Source organism: Chiloscyllium punctatum, chromosome 40, assembly GCF_047496795.1.
Source record: "Chiloscyllium punctatum isolate Juve2018m chromosome 40, sChiPun1.3, whole genome shotgun sequence".
NCBI classification, from domain to species: Eukaryota; Metazoa; Chordata; class Chondrichthyes; order Orectolobiformes; family Hemiscylliidae; genus Chiloscyllium; species Chiloscyllium punctatum.
The window spans coordinates 22,591,138-22,611,559 of NC_092778.1; the positions used below are offsets into that span (position 1 = coordinate 22,591,138).

The 20,422-nt window shown below is 42.5% G+C and overlaps 1 protein-coding gene and 1 long non-coding RNA gene across 5 annotated transcripts in view; one reads left to right on the plus strand and one right to left on the minus strand.

Annotated features, from left to right (window-relative positions):
• Window positions 1-7,239, minus strand: part of pigq (phosphatidylinositol glycan anchor biosynthesis, class Q) — a 61,916-nt gene extending 54,677 nt beyond the window's left edge. Inside the window, exon 1 of one of the 4 annotated variants that reach the window (XM_072559477.1) lies at window positions 7,221-7,239. The gene's annotated coding sequence lies outside the window, so the exon portion shown is untranslated. Of the gene's footprint in view, window positions 1-2,673; window positions 3,057-3,098; window positions 3,250-4,288; window positions 4,387-7,220 lie in introns of those variants that run through there. The other 3 variants (XM_072559475.1, XM_072559474.1, XM_072559476.1) reach the window with 3 other exon arrangements.
• LOC140464430 (uncharacterized) overlaps window positions 4,547-20,422 on the plus strand; it is a 154,572-nt gene continuing 138,696 nt past the window's right edge. Inside the window, exon 1 of the long non-coding RNA XR_011954925.1 lies at window positions 4,547-4,672. This is a non-coding gene — a long non-coding RNA (uncharacterized lncRNA). The remainder of the gene's footprint in view (window positions 4,673-20,422) is intronic.

A 20,422-nucleotide genomic window follows, 5' to 3' on the forward strand; every position in this document is an offset into this window, starting at 1 on the left:
TTGACCACTTCCTACACTTCAACTCAGCCTTGGCTAGAGTCATTCCCTAGCTTTCACACTAGTACAGTCCTTGATCTTTCCATCTATTCTGACTAGGTTTCCACAACCAAACTTACTCAAGTCAAAGGTGCCCGCAGGAATCATTGCAATCCAGCTCCATACTTTCTATTCCCAAAATAACCATTTCAAAATACTACAATTAACCATACAAGTTTCCATGGTGAAAGAGACCATTCCCCCCACTGTAACTTTATCTATTCTTTCCTGGAGAAATCCAAAAGAAACCACATTGCACAGTTGTCTCCCATTGTCCTATATTCTCCTCAGCTTCAAAATATTTGTCTTCTTTTCCCTGAAAAAAATATGATGTGAACCTCAGCTGATCGTTGTGGAACAGTATTACATAACGACACTTCTCTTAATACTTATTAGCTATTTTAAATTGATGACTCCTCAACTGCGATTTGCCGACAGAGAAAACAACCATTTCTATACTTCCATTTAAAGCAATGGACATTTAAAATCTCTTCTTTGCCCTTTACTGTTCCATTGGAAATACCCCCAATACCTCCTCGTAACTATCTCTTCTATACATGGCATCATCCTGTTCTTTTGATACTTTGCAATCTCATATCCATTTCTTATCTTGACATAGTACTATGGTTTCCTTTGTTAAAGTCACCAATGGCATTCCCTGAGAGAATTATTTGCCCTCAATCTCTCCATGGTATGAGTCATCCAATTCAACAACAGTCCTGCCTCTCCCCATTATCCATGTTTCCAAGGTGACTTCCTCAAATGCAGCAAATTCCAACTTGTCAAAACTGCACCATGTACATTCTGCACCACTTATCTATCACATGCCTCTGCCTCATCAGATAGCTAAGGAAATTTGTCATGTCCATAATGACTTTTGCCAATTTTTAGAGATGCACCAGAGAAACCATCTTATTTGAATCACAGAACCCATACAATGTGGAAACAGGCCCTTTGGCCTAACAAGTCCACACCAACCCTCTGAAGTGTCACCCACCCAGACCTATTCCCCTATCCGTTACTCTACATTTATCCCTGACTAATGCACTTAACCTACACAACCCTGAACACTATGGGCAATTTAGCATGGCCAATTCACCTAACCTGCACATCTTTGGACAGAGGGAGGAAACTGGAACACCCAGAGGAAACCCATGCAGACACGGGGAGAATATGCAAACTCCACACAGTCGCCCGAGGCTGGATCAAACCCGATCCCTGGTGCTGTGAGGCAGCAGTGCTAACCACTGAGCCACTGTGCCACCTAATGTGTCATAGCTTGGTATGACAACTGTTCTGTCCAAGACCTCAAGAACTTACAGAGAGTTGTGAATACATCCCAGTCTATCACAAAAACCAGCCTTCCTTCCATTGACTCTCTACATTTCCTGTTGCCTTGGAAAAGCAGCCAAAATGATCAAAGACCCCTCCCACCCCGTTATGCTCTCTTCCACCCTTTTCCATCAGGCAGGAGATATAAAACTTTGAAGACATGTAACAGATATAAGAACTGCTTCTTCCCCGCTGTTATCAGACTTAAGAGGATACCTCTCCTGATGAAGGGCTCCTGCCCGAAACGTCGATTCTCCTGGTCCTTGGATGCTGCATGACCTGCTGTGCTTTTCCAGCACCACACACCCTTGACACAGACCTCTCACATGCAGTACAATCTCGATGATCCAAACATCAATTATCCAAATTTCGGATTATCTGAACAAGATCTCGAGGCCCCATAAAAACGGCATTAGGCAACTCAGCATTCAGTTACCAGTTAAATGGCATTAAGGTGTGCATTGCCGAATAACCGAGAAAAGTTCAGATAACCAGCACTCAAATTACTGCTTGTTTACGATCAGACCGATTATCCGAACAATCAATTAACCAAACAAAATACTCCCCGCCTGTCTCATTCAGATAATCAACGTTCTACTGTACCTTTTCTGTAGCTCTAACACTAACTTCTACATTCTGTTCTACTACTCTGACGTATTTAGGTAAGGTATGATTTGTCTGGTTAGCACACAGTACAACACTTTTCACTGCATCCCAGTACATGTGACAATAATAAAGCAAACCACACCAATCTTGAATTAATATTGTTCCTCCAATAAAAATATAATGTTCATTTGTAAATTCTTTCATAGCTCCAATTCAAATTACACCTGAACTCTTATCCAATCTGGCAACTCTGATAATAAACAGTCAACGAGCCACTCCTCCACCTGTTGGAGGGTTCAGCCATCTCACCTCTACTTAAAATATGCAATAACATGGACAGAAACATTTATAAATAAAACATAACTGCACACAAGAGTGTGCACACTGCACACATTAAATCCATATCTAAACAGCCGAAGCAGCTCACCAACACCTTCTCAAGAGCGGTTAGGGATGGACAATAAATGCTGGCCTAGCCAATACCCACATTCCACAAATAAAAATAAAAATCCACAGTGCCATTCTTGTATGTCTTTTCCGGAGCCTTTCCTAATGTGTGGTGCATAATACAAGAGACAAAATTCCAGTTGAGGCTGAACATGAATTTAATAAAAATTCACCATAACTTCTTTGCCTATGTCTCATATCATTTAAAGTTCAGTAACCCATATGGTTTGTTAACCGCTGTCTCAAACTTACACTAAGTTCAGTGAGTTTGTGCATATACTGCAGAAATTCCTTCACTCCATCTCTGGAATTGCATTGGTTATTTTGTAATGCCTGTCCACAGTCTTGCTGTCGAGTTTTCAAAAGGGAAAATTAAATATTTGCAGGGTGACCAGGAAAGAGATTAGTAAATTGTTGTGGCAGAGAGCCAAGGGGAAAGTGAAGACTGCAGATGCTGGAGGTCAGAGTTGAAAAGTGTGGTGCTGGAAAAGCACAACAGGTCGGACAGCATCCAAGCAGCGGGAGAATTGACATTTTGGGCATAAGCCCTTCATCAGGATAGGGGGGCAGGGGATCAGAAGAACCAACACAGGAATGGCAGCCTGAACATCCTGTTTGCAATGTTCCATTGCACATATATAGTAGCTCCTCACAAAGCATAGCTCCAGTTCACTTACAAGGATACTGGCACTTTTTTGCTGTACGGTCACATTCCCCTCTCTTTCCATCAGTTTTGAAATCGAACCTCACATACCATCAGCCAGAGGACACTGAATTTGTGTGTGTAGGATTGGTTAAAACTGGGGGGTGGTGGTGAGAGGGGGTGAATGGGGGGGGGGTGAATGGGGGGGGGGGTGAATGGGGGGGGGGGTGAATGGGGGGGGTGGGGTGAATGGGGGGGGGGGTGAATGGGGGGGGGTGTGAATGGGGGGGGGGGGGTGAATGGGGGGGGGGGGTGAATGGGGGGGGGGGTGAATGGGGGGGGGGTGAATGGGGGGGGGGTGAATGGGGGGGGTGGGGGTGAATGGGGGGGGGGGTGAATGGGGGGGGGTGAATGGGGGGGGGGGTGAATGGGGGGGGGGGTGAATGGGGGGGGGGGTGAATGGGGGGGGTGAATGGGGGGGGTGAATGGGTGGGGGGGGTGAATGGGGGGGGTGAATGGCGGGGGGGGTGGTGAATGGGGGGGGTGAATGGGGGGGGTGAATGGGGGGGGTGAATGGGGAGGGGGTGAATGGGGGGGTGAATGGGGGGGGGTGAATGTGGGGGGGGTGAATGTGGGGGGGGTGTGAATGTGGGGGGGGTGAATGTGGGGGGGGGTGAATGTGGGGGGGGGTGAATGTGGGGGGGGGGTTGGGTGGGGGGGTGAATGGGGGGGGTTGGGTGGGGGGGGTGAATGGTGTGAGGGGGGTGAATGGTGGGGGAATGAGAGGGGGGAGAGAGAGGGACGGGGTGGTGTGAATGAAGTGTTGGGGGTGGGAGAGGGGGAGGTGTTCCTCCATTATGGAGACGTGGTGTCCCTGGGCCCGGGCCCGGGCCGCTCTCTGACACTGAATTAGCGGCGAGGCCCCTTGGAGCCCGGCCCTTCTCCACCCCGCCTCAAATCCCCCTCGTCCGCCGGCCTCCGGTACCCGACACCGCGGGGTGCACCGAGAAAACCGCTCCCCCCCCCCACCCCCGCCGGAAGCCGGGACAACCTGGAAACGGTCCCGGGTGGCGCCAATTCCCGGAGCCCGGGGCCCGGGCCTGCAGCTGTCCCCCCCCCCGGCCTCAGGAGGGAGGGAGTCGGAACCACAGCGAGGGCTTTCACCCAAAACCCTGAAGGAATCAGGCCGGCCCTCTGGAGGGTTTTTAAATTCTGGATCCTTACCTTCAGCGTGTGCCAGGTCAGGAGTAACACTGAGAGTTTCTCTTATTGAAGGGGGTGGGGAACCAGGCCCACACACTTCAGCAGCAAAAGGTGTGTCCCTGGAGCTTCAGGGAGAATCCCTACCCCCCACCTCGAGGCTTCTTGGTGCCTGGAATTTACATCCTCAGCGAGTGGGGGTCCAATTCCAGTCTCTGTGGGACAGACTTCTGAAAGTGGGCGTCAGGCCACAACAGGACCAGCCTTGACCTTATTGGATGGCACAGGGCAGCCTGGAGGGTCCACATGGCCCAACCGCATCCCCATGTCTTATCATCCTCAGCTGGGACCATGGCACCGGTATCGTAAAGCTGTAAATGACACACCAAGTCCAAACAGTTGGAGGTGGTAAGCTCTGGCAGATGCTGGAAGTCAAGAGTTGATAAAATGTGGAGCTGGAAAAGCACAGCAGGTCGGGCGGCATCGGAGGAGCAGGAAGGTCGACGTTTCGGGTCAGGACCTAAACACAGTTAGATCATTCTTCTCCCAATAAAGAGAAAATGCTGGAAAATCTCAGCAAGTCTAGCAGCATCTGTAAGGAGAGAAAAGAGCTGAAGTTTAGAGTCTAACTGACCCTTTGTCAAAGGGTCAGTTAGACTCTAAACGTCAGCTCTTTTCTCTCCTTACAGATGCTGCTAGACTTGCTGAGATTTTCCAGCATTTTTCTCTTTTTTGGTTTCAGATTCCAGAATCCACAGTAATTTGCTTTTATTTAGATCACTCTTCTGTCCACCTTATCTCATGTTGACTTCTCCAGCTCCTGATGCTGCTTGGCTTGCTGTGTTCTTCCAGCCTCCTGTCGCCTACCTTGGATTCTGGCATCTACAATTTTTTTTATCTCCACCTTATCTCAGCAAGGATGTGATGGCACAGGGTGATCGTCCCATGTACTGCAGGATCATCATTTTTTCAAATTTTTTTGCCCATACTTTACATTGTCTTCCTGCATGCTATGTTTTCCCTTTAGTTCTTCTGGCAGTGATGGCTAGAGACTCTCATCTCGCGACTGCTTGAGTTTCTTCCATGAGTTCCCAATGCTTAGCTGCCATGAGTTGATGAGATGGAATACTGAAGATGCGCTTTTCTGACTCTGCTCTGGGTCTCAAGGAAAGTTTTTGTCAAAGCTATGCAGTTTGGCATGGTGGACAGTTTGTAGAGGGAACATATCACATCTTAAGAGCAAGACTAGATTCAATAAGATTATAGCTGATCTAAGTGTAATCTCAACTCCCACTCTCTTGTCTGCACCCCGTAGCCCTTGACTCTCATGCCTATCAAAAATGTGTTTGACTCAGCCTTGAGTAAATTCACTGAGCCAGCTTCCACTGGTTTTGTGGAAGATAATTCCACAAGCTAACAACACTCTTAGAGAAGACATTTCTCCTCATTCCTGCATTAAACTGTGCTTCCTAATTCTTCACAAAAGGAAACATCCTCCTACTATCGTGCAGGATTTTCAATGTTTCAATAAAATTACGTCTCGTTTTCTAAACTCCATGGCTACACACCCAACCTATCCAGCCTTCCCTTATAAGATAATTCCCCATTCAGGAATTAGTCAAGTCAATTTTCTTTGAAATGCCACTAACACAATATATTTTTACAAATGAGATTAAAACTGTGTACACTATTTCAGATACTGTTTCCCTCAGGCCCTGACAGCTCTAGTAAAACTTCCCTACTTTTATTCCACATTCCATTTGTCTCCCTAATTACTTCTTGTACCGGCATATTACATTTTTGTGTCATTTACACACCCAATTCCCTCTGCACCTCAGACTTTTGCAATACCTCACCATTTAAATAATACATGGTGGCATAGTGGTTAGCACTGCTGCCTCACAGCGCCAGAGACCCAGGTTCAATTCCTACCTCAGGTGACTGTCTGTGTGGAGTTTGCACATTCTCCCCGTATCTGTGTGGGTTTCCTCCCACAGTCCAAAAATGTGCAGGTTAGGTGAATTGGCCATGCTAAATTGCCTGTAGTGTTAGGTGTAGGGGAATGGGTCTGGGTGGGTTGTGGGTCGGTGTGCACTTGTTGGGCTGAATGGCCTGTTTCCACACTGTAAGAAATCTAATCTTTTATATTCTTCCTGCCACAGTGAAAAACTTCACCTTTTCCCATACTATACCCATCTACCAAATTTTTGCCACCCACTCAATCTATCTATTATATCTTCACAAACTCTGTATGTCCTTTTGACAATTTATTTTCCTACCTATCTTTGTGTCAACAACAAATTTGGCTACCATATGTTCTGCCCTTCATCCAAGCCATTGATGTAGATTGTGAGTATATGAGGAGTTAGGGACAGTTATTGACAGCAGCAGAGACAGAGTCTTGAGCAAAGGGCCAACTGGTTGAAAGAAGGCAGGGGATTGGGGTTGTGTCCATAAGACTGTTTACCTCATAGTATATTGAAAAATTATGTCCTTTCCTGTTCCCTAGCATCAACACTGTTTCAGTGCAGCTTGCCTCTCTAGGCCAAGGCAATAGTTTGTTAAAATGAGTTTCAATCTTAATTTCCAATTATCCCATCATACAGCATTGTTGGTTTCCCCATTGAAAGGTTCTTTAAAAGTGGGTGTGAGAAAACCACAAATACAGGACAGATCCTGCTACATGGACCACCTGTTCGTTCTAGAAATATCTAATTATGAACAGAGACAACCTTAAGCTTACTTAAACGCATGAACAGGTTCTGATCATCTGTTGCATCATTCAAAAAAAAAAATTCCATTTCAACTCAATTCTTGCCCAATCCGCACGGATTCCCTTTCGCTTTGGAAAGTGTTCATACCACAGAAACATTTTGTGTTACATTTCACAAAAACTTCAGAGCAAAATGAAAAATTCCAGTGTGCAATCAGCTTTAGTGAATGAGAGAAGACTTACCGAACACAGTAACTGCTCGACAGAAAGTGTTTCTGTATCTGTGACATTTGCACTATGAAGATTGTACAGTCAGTGGTGGCTGTAGATAAAATGGGTGTGAGGCTGCTCCTGAACCAGTAAAAAGATACAACGTGCAGCAGTAGAATTATCAAAGTTTTATTGCTATATTTTGGCGCTTTTTAAAACTCCACCTATTAACTGAAATTCTACAGCTTCTTGTGCTTTTAAATTCTGCTTTCCATCCTGTTCTGAATTAGATGAAAACCACTTGCAGATTCTTTTGTTGAACTTATAAGTTGGTGCGGACAACTAAAAGGTCAATATTATAATATTACCTCACGTACCATCCACATATATCACCATCTACTTCTGTTTTAGCAAGAGTCAATGCAAGTCAAGAAAGATTAGCAATAGTTCCGTGCAGTTGTTTTGATGAGACTTTTGAGAAAATTGTGAATAATTGTGGCTCTTAGATGAGGATCATTTAACATTTTCAGCATTCTGAATAACTCTTCTGGTCCAGGAATAGAAATATATTCACGGCTGGAGGTCAGAAAAAAGACTTCACTCCCAAATATGTGCTAGCCAATGCCCATCTCTAACAAGAGAGAATCTAATCTTCACACTCTGACATTCAATGACAATATCATCACAGAATCACAGAATATCCGGGGGTTATCATTGACCAGAAACTGAATTAGACCAATTAGACTAAATAAATAGTGTGGTTATGACAGTAAGTCAAAGTCTAGGAATTCTGCTGCAAGTAACTCACCTCCTGACTGCCCAAATCCTGCCCACTGTCTACAAGGCTGAAAATGTGTTGCTGGAAAAGCGCAGCACGTCAAGCAGCATCCAAGGAGCAGGAGAATCGACGTTTCGGGCATGAGCCCTTCTTCAGCCCTTCTCCTGCTCCTTGGATGCTGCCTGACCTGCTGCGCTTTTCCAGCAGCACATTTTCAACTCTGATCTCCAGCATCTGCAGTCCTCACTTTCTCCTCACTGTCTACAAGGCACAAGTCAGGGGTGTGTTGGAATACCCTCCACTTTGCTGGATGGTGCATAAGACCTTACGTTCATAAGATATAGGAACAATGTAGGCCATTCAGCCCAACATGCTTGCCCTGCCTTACATGAGATCAGGGCTGAGCTGATAATCCTCAACTCCATTTCCTGCGGTTTCCCCATAGTCCTTGATTCCCTTACTGATTAAAGATCTGTCTAGTTCAGCCTTGAATATACATAACAAGCCAGACTTGATAGGCCTCTGTGGTAAAGAATTTGACAGATGCACGTTGAGAAAGCATGTAGCCTTAGACGTGACACATTTTCTGCAAAGAATGCGGGAAAGTGCTTGTTCAGAAGAATTGGGGACAACTGTTCTTAGTGTCAATGGATCGGTGTAAATAAGGTGATAATATTTGTTCACTTATGGAATGTGTGGCAGTACTTCCTTCTCATGCCGGAGGCTGGCGGCGCGGATCTTTCACAGTGAGATGTCAGATAATTAACTTGCTTGGTTTATATCAAAGACTCTTAACAAAACTCATACTCAATAGGAAAAGAACTTGTAATTTAATAATATGAATGGAATATGCACGTAATAGAACAATCCTGAAACATACCTCACTGAGCAGATTTGAATTTATGAAGATCAGCTTCCTCATCTTGACTGCTCTGGGAAGTGAGCGTCTCATTACCCTTCCCGGCTGGGAAAACACGAAGGTTGAAAGTTGGAAGATGTGAGTGAGAGAGAGAAAATATCCTTCTGTAAATTACATTCAGTGACTGAAGGATTCAAGGGAGATGGAGAGAGAGAGAGAGACACACAGACAGAGACAGGACAGAAGCTGATGGAAAGTTTAACTCTTTATGGTCTGATTTGAGTGTGCACTGGCTTGTCATGGATTGAATGTGTGTGTTGTTCCCTGGAACTCGAGATCTGGGAATGTTATGAATTTAATTTGCATTCTGGGAATCTAAGATGATTTTAAAAGAAAAAGCCATTTTGTAGGACAATGATACTGGGCATCTTAGCTGAGCAAGGTTACCTCATGACCTTTCCACATAGTTTAGACTAGCCCTCATTATGTTTATGATATACTGTTAAAAGGGAAGGTTATCTAGCCAAAGCAATTGGCCATTTGGGGCCAGGCTGGATCAAGGTTTCCCACTTTGATGTGCACGCAGCTTAATTAGTCAAGTGTACTCAGACTTGTCAATGAGTTTCTCTTCCTCTGCAAACTTTTGCCAGTTTAATTGCTGCTTATCTGATTAAGGACATGTGGCGTTTTTGTAATTTTAATCCCAATTTCTGTATGAAGACAGCTTGTTTGCAGCAATAAGGGGAGTAGCCTGAGAGAGCTCTTAGGGGTAAGAGCTGGCACTGCTACTCTGCTGAAGGTTTTAGAACCTTAGCTCAAGCCTGGCTTGTAGGTCTGTATGTTATAGTGTAACATTGATGCCATTGGTTAATAAAGGTAATAATTTAAACTAAACTGTCTGTAAGAGTTTTATATTCCAGATACCACAGAGTACAATCTCCGGGATAAACCAAGAGAGGCTTACAGGTCAAGTCCATCAGGGACTTCCTGAACCATCTCAAATAGGTACTTTAATAATATCTCCTCATCTCTGTTCTTAATGGGTGACCCTTTCCTCTGAGATCACGCTCCCTGGTCCTAGATTCTCCCACAAGGGGAAACAACCTTTCGGCATCAAAACCAATCTATCTCTCATTCTTCAAAACTCCAGTGAATATAGGTCCAACCCATTCAATCTCTCATAAGAGTCCCTTTGGTCCAATACGTCCATGCTGACCATGTTCCCAAACTAAACTAGTCCCACCTGCCTGAATTCGGCCCTTATCCCTCCAAACCTTTCCTATTCATGACCTTGTCCAAATGTCTTTTAAATGTTGGAACCACCACTTTCTCTAGTGGTTCATCCCACACACAAACCACTGTCTCTGTAAAAAAGTTGCCCCTCATGTTGTTTTTAAATCTTTTTCCCCTTGCATCAAAAATATGCCACCTCTTTTGAACACTCACATCCTGAGGAAAAGATCTGTGTCAATCATGATTTTATAACCTCAATAAAGTCACCCTCCTCATAAGAAAATTCATCCATAGCCAGGATCAACCTGGTGAATCTTCTCTGCTTCCAATGTCTTTCCTTACATAATGGACCCAAAACTGTTCAGTGTATTCCTGGTGTGCTCTAACTAGTATAGTTTTAGGAAGATTTCCCAATTTTTATACTCCATTCCCTTTGAAATAAAGGCCAACATTCCATTTGCTTTCTCTATTGTCTGTTGAACTTGAATGCTAGCTTTTTGTGATTGTGGTTAATGGGTGAGGACAAAGTCAGCAAGTACTTGGCTTACTTGGCTACACATTCTCCTCCTAGTCAAACACCATAAGACCATAAGACATAGGAGTGGAAGTAAGGCCATTCGGCCCATCGAGTCCACTCCACCATTCAATCATGGCTGATGCGCATTTCAGCTCCACTTACCAGCGTTCTCCCCGTAGCCCTTAATTCCTCTAGACAACAAGAACCTATCAATCTCGGCCTTGAAGACATTTAGCGTCCAAGTCAAAACACCATTTTGACTTGGAAATACATCGCTATTTCTTCACCGTTACTAGCTCATAATCCTGGAAATTTATTCCTATCAGCCTTGTCCCAACACTGCAATACCTGCAGCAGCTCAAGAAGGAAGCTCACCACCTAAGCAACTAATCATTCTCTGGCTGCAATCAGATGAGAATGGAACCAGCTTAGAGCTGCACTATCCAACTTTACAACAGTGGAGAGTTGTTGTAGACGGGCAGTGTGATCAAACATGTAAAAGGCTGTAGTCAGGGTCGCGAAGGATGAGGAGGTGTAGATTACCTCTGTCACAGCCATATTTGAAAGTCATATGCGACTTAGAGTCATAGAGATGTACAGCATGGAAACAGACCCTTCGGTCCAACCTGTCCATGCCGACCAGATATCCCAACCCAATCTAGTCCCATCTGCCAGTACCTGGCCCATATCCCCCAAACCCTTCCTATTCATATACCCATCCAAATGTCTTGTAAATGTTGTAATTGTACCAGCCTCCACCATTTCATCTGGCAGCTCATTCCATATATGTACCACCCTCTGTGTGAAAAAGTTGCCCCTTATGTCGCTTTTATATCTTTCCCCTCTCACCCTAAATCTATGCCCTCTAGTTCTGGACTCCCTGACCCCATTTGCCTATTTACCTAATCCATGCCCCTCATAATTTTGTAAACCTCTATAAGGTCACCCCTCAGCCTCTGACACTCCAGGCAAAACAGCCCCAGCCTGTTCAGCCTCTCCCTATAGCTCAAACCCTCCAACCCTGGCAACATCCTTGTAAATCTTTTCTGAACCCTTTCAAGTTTCACAACATCTTTCCGATAGGAAGGAGACCAGAATTGTACGCAATATTTGCAACTTTGAAAGAATCATTTTGGCACTATGACAGAGTTGGAAGCTCTCTTGGACAGATCTAAGCATGAAATTGTGGGGGAGATGGACATGAATTTAGGAGGCAATAATGTTCAAGAAATTTGAAGAGGAAAGGCAGCTTAGAAATAGTGTTATAATTTGCAAGGGCAGAGGAATGAATGGTTGATTTTCAGGATGATGATGGCTGATTTGAAGGAAAAGGGAAACAGTACCTGAGGAAAGATAACCTTTAATGGTATAATCTAACATGGGAACTAGGAAGGGAAGCTGGATGATTCGATGTATGGCAATTTTCCATCTTGTCTTGTGTTTATCATCACCTAGTGTGGTTACAGTGGTGAATAGTTCTGTGGAAATAGTGAGAACAGGAGGCCATTTCAAGTCAGAAAGGGTATGAGGGGATTTAGGGCAGGGATTGAGGTAAAAGTTGGCGGAGATGGGGAGGAGAGTTGAAGAAGATAATTTGCAATTGAGCAAAGAAGTGGATCCTAGGATAGTGAACATTTTTAACGGATGAGAGCAGGCTGTCATTGTGGGTGACATGGTGGCAATTTCTTCCCATGTCTGCATAGGTTTCCTCCTACAATCCAAAGATGTGCAAGTTAGATGAATTGGCCATGCTAAATTCCCCTCGTGTTTAGGGATGTGTAGGTTAGGGGCAGTAGTCAGGGGAAATGTAGAGTAATGGGGTAGGGGTGCGGGTCTGAGTGGGATACTCTTCAGAGGGTCGGTGTGGACTGGTTGGGCCAAATGGCCTGTTTCCACACTGTCGGGATTCGATGACTTGTTTGCTGCAGTCAAATCTAGCAGTGATTAGTTAAATCAGCTGTCTACCAAACCACTCGAGTCTTACTTGAGTAAGGAGATGATAGCTACCATAGAGGAATAGTCAGGGTGAGAGAGAGTGAGAGACTAATGGTTTCAATAGTGAGGGAGTGGTATGAGGGGAAAGGACTTTCTTGGTCAAAATGAAGTGGTTTTAGCAGAATCAGCAATAGTCGAAATGTTATGATGGGAGAATAAAATGTGCTTCGGAAGACAAAGAATTAAATTATGAAGCAACATATAACAAAATGTTAAAGTATGCCACATAAATAAAAGTAAGGAAGTAGAATTGGAAAGAAGGATGGACATGATAAAATAAATCTCTGGCAGTGCTGATAGAAGCTGTCGACATTCACCATATTCCTCTGGAACTGACAGCATCTTCTGGAATCAGCATAAATGCAGTTAAACGCAAAAATCTGGAAGATGTTATCAGTTATTCCATAATTCTGTACAAGAAGTTGCCAGAGTCTGCAACTCATTGAAATCACTGAACTGGAAAGCACATGCACTGCTATTGTAAATTTTCTTGTTTAAAAAGTTATACCAGTTGAACAAGGTCTAACTAAGTTGTAAACAAAATGTTAATATCTTGATTACTTTGGACAACTGTCTGGCCCAAAAGTATCAAGTTTTGTATGTGTAAATGTCACATTTCTCCGCTGTGATAAGTATCTGTTTACTTGACTGTAATGTTTATCCTTTTAACTTTATTTCTTATTTTCCAATTTATACTATGAACCACTGTAAGTATACAATGAAACTTTTTTTTCTCTATTTTGTATCTAAGAATTGTACCTTGGTACTTTGTCCCTAAGATGGTGCTGTAAAGGGCGACACTATAAACTACTACTGTAGTTCTGAACTTGAGTACATGTGACAATAAACCTAATTCTAATTCTATTCCATATATTTTTAAAATATGTTTCGAAGTTTGTTTATAAAATTTCAGTTTATAATGCATGTAATTTATTTCGTTCTCTGTAAAATTGAATTAAAAGCAAAGCATTTACTTCATGGTTGCTTGCTTTTGATTCTTAACTTTGTTATTTCTCAGGGGGTTCCATTTTCCATGGGTTTTATGTGGCCAAGGAGCCCAGTGGCTTGGGTTTGCTTATCTTCTCACTGGATTACTTTTCTCCCCTTTATTCTTTAATAGTAAGGCTGACATTTGTTGTCCGTGCTTAATTCCCATGGAACGGAATCGCTCGTCAGGCCACTTCAGATGGCAGTTAAGAGTCAGCCACACTGAACCACACACTTCCTGGTTGATTGTAAATGTCATTAATTGCAACTTAGTAACTGACCAAAATGGTGAAGCCCCAGGTTTCAACCTTCCTCAGAAATTCTGAAGAACCTTCAAGTACCTGAGGTCAGACTGGCAAGATGCGGTCATTTGCTGCACAAGTCAAATATGAGGCATAGCTCAAATTGTAACTGTTGGTATTCCTTGTTTGAGAAAACATCTCCTCAGTCTCAGGACAAGGTGGGTCTACATCTGTCCCCACGTTCTGAAAGTGAGTCAAGAAAGGAGTCTACACCTGGAAATATAACAGCAGCAGTTAAGTTAGATGTGTGAATAAATGGAAAGTAAGAATATATACAAGTTGAACATTATGTTTAAGTATTCATAAAGGAGAGAGGAAAGCAATAAAATCCTCTTGTGTCCATTTGTCTATGTTTATCTACTAGAATGACCTGGTTTAGCGCAGTTTGGTTTTCCATGTGCTGCCCTAAATGATATTGCCAGGTTGATATATTACTTGGAAAATAAGAATCTAAACACAGTAATGGACCAAAGCCTTCTGGGAGTGCCAATGCACAAATCACTAAAACTAGAGTTGCAGCTTGCTAAGGTTATTAAAACAAAATATGACCTAGGGATTTTGTTTCTGACAGAAATGAAAAACTAAATGGAACCATCTTATGCTTGTATCCAATCTTTCTTGGCCATACTTGGATTACAGTGTGCAGTTCTGGTCTCCTTACTAAAAGTGATTGTTCAGGGGATAGAAGCAAAGGTATATGCTGACGATACAAGACAGGAATGGTTATAGCCATTAGGGAAGGATAAATCAATCTTTTCTCTTGAGCAGAGAATGTTGTCGTATGACTGTAAAAAAGTCTTGAAAATTATAAACGTTTTTGAAAGAGTAGGAAAAGAATGCTTCCACATGATGAAGTGCTAAACTAAAGAAATATGAGGTGGTCACCAAGAAATCAAATAGGGAATTCTGAAGAAACCTTGTTACACCAAAGAGGATTGTGATGTGGATCTTAGAGGGAGTGTTTGAAAGAGTATAGATTAATTTACAGGGAGGGTAAATAAACATTTAATGTTAAAATGGCTATGTTGATGGAATTCTATGAGGGACAGATAGGAACAAGGTTGAGTAGAGAATAGCTGGTCATGGACTGAACTGGTTGAGTCAAATGCCTGTTTTTGTGTTGTACCTGAATTATCGTTTGAAGAAAATGAGAAGTGATTGGGTCCTGAAGTGTTTGTAAATCAATGCTGCCACCTACTGAACATTGACCACATTGCAGCAGTCCATTTATTTTGTACATATTGTGGTTGACGGGCCAATGATACTGCCTCATTGCTTTTGTAGAAATATTTTAATTTGTAATATAGTTTAACTTGAATGTGCTCTGTTGCAGCATGCATTGATCATTACTCAAAATTGTCAGCTTACCTTTGAATCAGATGAAAGAACTTGGTTTTATGTAGTATGTTCTGGGCTATCTCAAAATAACCATTATTAAAAATTATTTTTGAAGTGACATTCTTGTTATATGGGAAATGTGACAGTTAATTTGTTCACAACAAGGTCCTGCAGATGATAATAAAGAAATGATCAATAAATCTACTTTGTCTGGGTTTGATTGAAGGATATAATGTTGGCCAAAACTATAGGAGAACTTGTGCAAATGCTGTTGTGAGATCTTTCATATCCACTAAATCCAGTAGATAAACCCTTGGCTTAACACTTCATCAAAAGATAGCTTTTCTAACACTATCTTGGCTCACTATTTCATAATAAAGGCTCAGGTGACTAACTTGACATTTGTGAGATGAATATATCAATATATCAGCATAAATATCAATTTCCCAAAATGTAATATTTGGATGAACTATTCCCTCCAGGAACAGTTTAAGTTTATCTTCCATTGTAGACATTCTACATAATTAAGCTCTTTGTGTGGCATCATTACTACAGATACCTCTGAATTACTGTTGGATAAATTGAACTTTGAAGTGCAACTTGTGTTATCTATTTTTAGAAAGGGCATAAAGTCAAAAGATGGTATAAACTGTAGATTCGGTAGCTGGCTGGAAAAATCCTTCTGTGGATTACATCAGATCCTGAGAGGAGCCCTGAAATATCACACCTGAAAGAAACTTCTGATAACAACACCTCAAAGGAGAGATGACATTCAAATAACTGAACTATAGTGCATCTGTTGGTTGTGCCCCAGAAAGTGGGAATGTTAGGAGTTGTGTGAAAGACCTGCCTTTCCTATACGTTTCCAGGAATTTACAAGAAGTGGTTAAATGCCAAGTGGACCCTCTGGTCTCAGTGCGCTAGTGTGTATGCATAGGGTGGCACAGTGGCTCAGTGGTTAGCGCTGCTGTCTTACAGCACCAGGAACCTGGGTTCAATTCCAGCCTTGGGTGATTGTATGGAGTTTGCACATTCTCTCTGTGTCTGTGTGGGTTTCATCCAGGTGTTCTGATTTCCTCCCATAGTCCAAAAATTGTGAAGGTTAAGTGGATTGACCATGCTAAATTGCCCTGTAGTGTTCAGGGATGTGCAGTTTAGGTGGATTAGGCAAGGGAAGTGCAATCATAACGATGGGGCTAGATCTCGGTGAGATGCTCTTTGGAGGGTCGGTGTGGACTTGATGAACAAAATGACCTGTTTCCATGCTATTGGGATTCTATGATACTAGTGTGCTTGCTGAGATTGAGTTCCACCATTTTGCAAAGGTCAGAGTTGAGAACTTCCACTAGGTGCCCCTATGTGTGCAGATCAAAAGAAATAGACTTTGTCCCTAATTGCTGAAAACAAATCATTAGCAAAGCTGCTGCTGAAGGGAACTGGACAAACTTTTTTCAGCTAATAGCAGAATCTAATATTTCCAAACAACCTTGACAGTGGAATCACAGGTAGACAGAATAGTGAAGACTGTATTTGGGACACTTGTCTTTATTGGCCAGTGTGTTGGCTATACGAATTGGGATGTCATTGTTATGTACAGGACAGGACAGGACAGGTCATGTACAGGTTAGGACTCTTTTTGGAATACTGTATGCAATTCTGATCTCCCCGCGAGAGGAAAGATGGTGTGAAACTTGAAAAGTTTCAGAAAAGATTTACAACATGTTGCCAGGGTTTGAGCTACAGGGAAAAGCTGCGGCAGAGGCTGAGGGGTGACCTTATCAAGGTTTATCAAATCATGAGGGGCATGGATGGGGTGAATAGCCAAGGTCATTTTTGCAGAGTCGGGGAGTCCAAAACTAGAAGGCATAAGTTTAAGGTGAGAGGGCAAAGATATAAAAGGGTCATAAGGGGCAGGTTTTTCACACAGATGGTGGTGCGTGTATGGACTGAGTTGCCAGAGGAAGTGGAGTCCAGTACAATTACAACATTTAAAAGGCATTTGGATGGGTACATGAATAGGAAGGTTTTAGAGGGATATGGGCCAAATGCTGGCAAATGGGATTAGGTTAATTTAGGATATCTGGTCAGCACGGACGAGTTGGACTAAAAGGTCTGTTTCCATGCTGTACATCTCTACTCTGCATACTCCTCAGCTGCCGAAGTTAGTGTTACCAGAATCATCCACCTTCATGGCCAGAACATTTCACGGTCTAATCATCACGGACAAGCCAAACATTGAATGTTTTTTTTTCACTTTTGGTTTTTGGACTTCCTTCTAATTTCTAACTGCGTATCACATTTTCTTCTCTTTTCTCATGTTTTAATAGCGAATGAACCCACCCTTTCATTAACTCAAGAAATCTTTGCTGCCTGTTTTTAAATGACTATATATTTGGGCTGGAGAAGGGTACCCATGACAGAAGGATCGTTTGTTTTAAAATTAAGCTCATTGCAACCAACTGGATTGAGAAAAGAAGGGGAGTTAGCTCATCCCTACTCTCCATTTGGAAGTATCCCATCCAGAATTGTAGTGAATTGGAGACCTTATTCAAGGGACTGGTTAAAAATCATAATGGTTAACTATTTGATTTCTTGTTTATTCTGACATTTTTGTAATTAATTCATGGATGAGGGCATCATTAGCCAGGCCAGCATTTATTGCCCCTCCTTAATAACCCAGAGGGCAGTTAAGAGTCAACTACATTGCTGTTGGTCTGGAGTCACATGTCGGTCAGACCAGGTAAGGATGGCAGTTCCCTTCCTTAAAGGACATTAATGAACCAGCTGAGTTTTCACAACAATTAACATTCATGGTCATCATTAGATTCTTAATTCCAGATTTTTATTGAATTCAAATTCTACCATTTTTCGTGGCAGGGTTTGAACCCAGGTGCCCAAAACATTACCAAGGTGTCTGGATTAACAGTCCAGTGTAGTCCTACTAGGCTCTTGCCTCCCCTATGGGAGGGTCTGTCCCATTTCTGTATCTTCTCAAAATGACCTATTATGTGCCAGATAAAGCATTTACTTTTAACAGCTGGTCACTGTCTGTGATCCGTCTGGTCCCTGTCCTAATTACAGTACTGATTTCTCAATGTTTCTTTAGTGGATTTGTACTTTAATAATTGAATAGTTTCTGCTGATCTCCTTTTACAATTAAACTATGTTGCTTCCAGATGTCTGCTTCAATCTCTGTCTGAATGGCTTTCTCTAGAATCAGGTCTTCTTTGCACAAATAAATCTGACAAAGATTCATCTGCAATTCCTCGAGCATTTTTGTCTCTTAAGAATTCTGACATGAAATTGCATTTCCTCATCAATTGGGTGATCTATTGATTCCTCTGGGTGTTGAACTCTTTTGTTAAATCTTGCTCTTCCAAGAATGTTATTAATTCTTAGGTTGAAGTAACTATTAAAAGCATGCAACACCTCTTCAAAAGTATCTGTTTCTTCTTTTAACCCTTGAAGAGTTATAAAGTTATCAGCTAAACTCCCAAGTGAGTATAGAAATGTATTTACTTGTTTAACTTCTGATTTTGTATAAATTTGGAAGTTGTTCTGTATCTCGGAAATTGTTTTCTCTAAGATGTCTAATTTTATGTTCAATTTGGCCCAACTCTGAACCACTCTGAACCACCAGGTCTTCCTGACAATAGTCTCACTAAGACTCTGTCATCCTAATGTGATGATAGACTTAAAATCTCAGAATTACAGAATCATTACAGCACCAAAGGAGGCCATTCAGCCCATAGTGCTTGCATTGGCTCTATCATCTAGCTCACCTCTATTATCCATGAATAAATAACAAGAACAAACATATTCTGCCAAATTACAGCAAATCATTTATCCTCTTATATCACTGGAGCCAGGTTCTCTTGTGCAGTGCTGACCTCTGCTGCTACCTCAGCTTGGTTTGGCTTTGTCTGTCAGGATGGCCACCTCTAAGACCCTTTCTCACCCAGAAGGAGAGAACCTCTAGTGAGGCATCACTGAAGCTATTTTCCAACTCATTTCAGATGTTCCCAGGAGTGGCTAGTGACCAAGCAATGTATCTGGCTTGTGGAGAGTGAAGTGCTGTCCGAGTGGCTTTTAAAAATGGAGAGGGGAGGGGATGACATCTTCCTGCCCACCTGCTCCATAAGATTCAGCCTTCTACATGTGCATGGACATGGAGTGAGCTGAGAAGCAACTATGTGAGCCACATTTGAGCAGAATTAAATCTGATGTTCATGCCCAACGTGATATTTAGTCAGAAGATTGAGACCTGAGTGGATCTGGGCACACACGCACACAAACCCCTCTGTCATATCTGGAGTACTGCATACAGTTCTGATCGCCTTGCTACAGGAAGGACATATGGAAAGGGTGCAAAAAAGATTTTCACAAATATCTGGAAGGTTTGAGTTATAAGGAGAGGTTGGGGCTTTTTTTTAACCTGGAACACAGGAGGCTGAGGGGTGACCTTATAGAGGTTTGTAAAATCATGAGGACCATGATAGGATGAATAGCCAAGGCCTTTTCCCTCGGGTGGGGGAGTTCAAAGCTAAAGGGCAAAGCTTTAAGGTGAGAGGGATTTAAAAGGGACCTAAGGGACAAATGTTTCACATAGAGTGTGGTGCCAGAATGAACTGCCAGGGGAAGTGGTAGAGGTGGGTACAGTTACAACATTTAAAAGGTGTTTGGACAGGTACATGAATAGGAAAAGTTTAGGGGGACATGGGCCAAATGTGGGCAAATGGGACTAGTTCAATTCCGGAAACCTGGTCGGCATGGACGAGTTGGTCCGAAGGTTTTGTTTCTTTGCTATATAATTCTCTGACTGTATTCTCCCTTAAGAACCTATCCACAAATCTGGGAGAGGAAGGAAAGGAGGATCTTTGGCTGAAAGGTAAACATAACTTTCGTACAAATTCCACTTAGGCTACCTTGCAGTGTACTTTACGAGAGATGAACCACAAAGTCAAAGTTAGTTATAATCAACTCTTTAGCTCAGCCCTAGACCCTAATCACTTTTCTGGTGATCAGCACTTGGGGTCTTGTCTTTGTCTCTCTCTGATAACAAGGAAACAAGGGTTTATTCATTAAAGTTTGTGTTTGGAACTGTTTAATGGTCATTTATTTAAATTAAATTACTCTTTTCAACAAAAAGCTATCAACTTATTGCTTTGGCTTTTTTGAAATTCTTGTTTCATCTTGTTCCAAACTTATGTTTCTTACTTATTCACT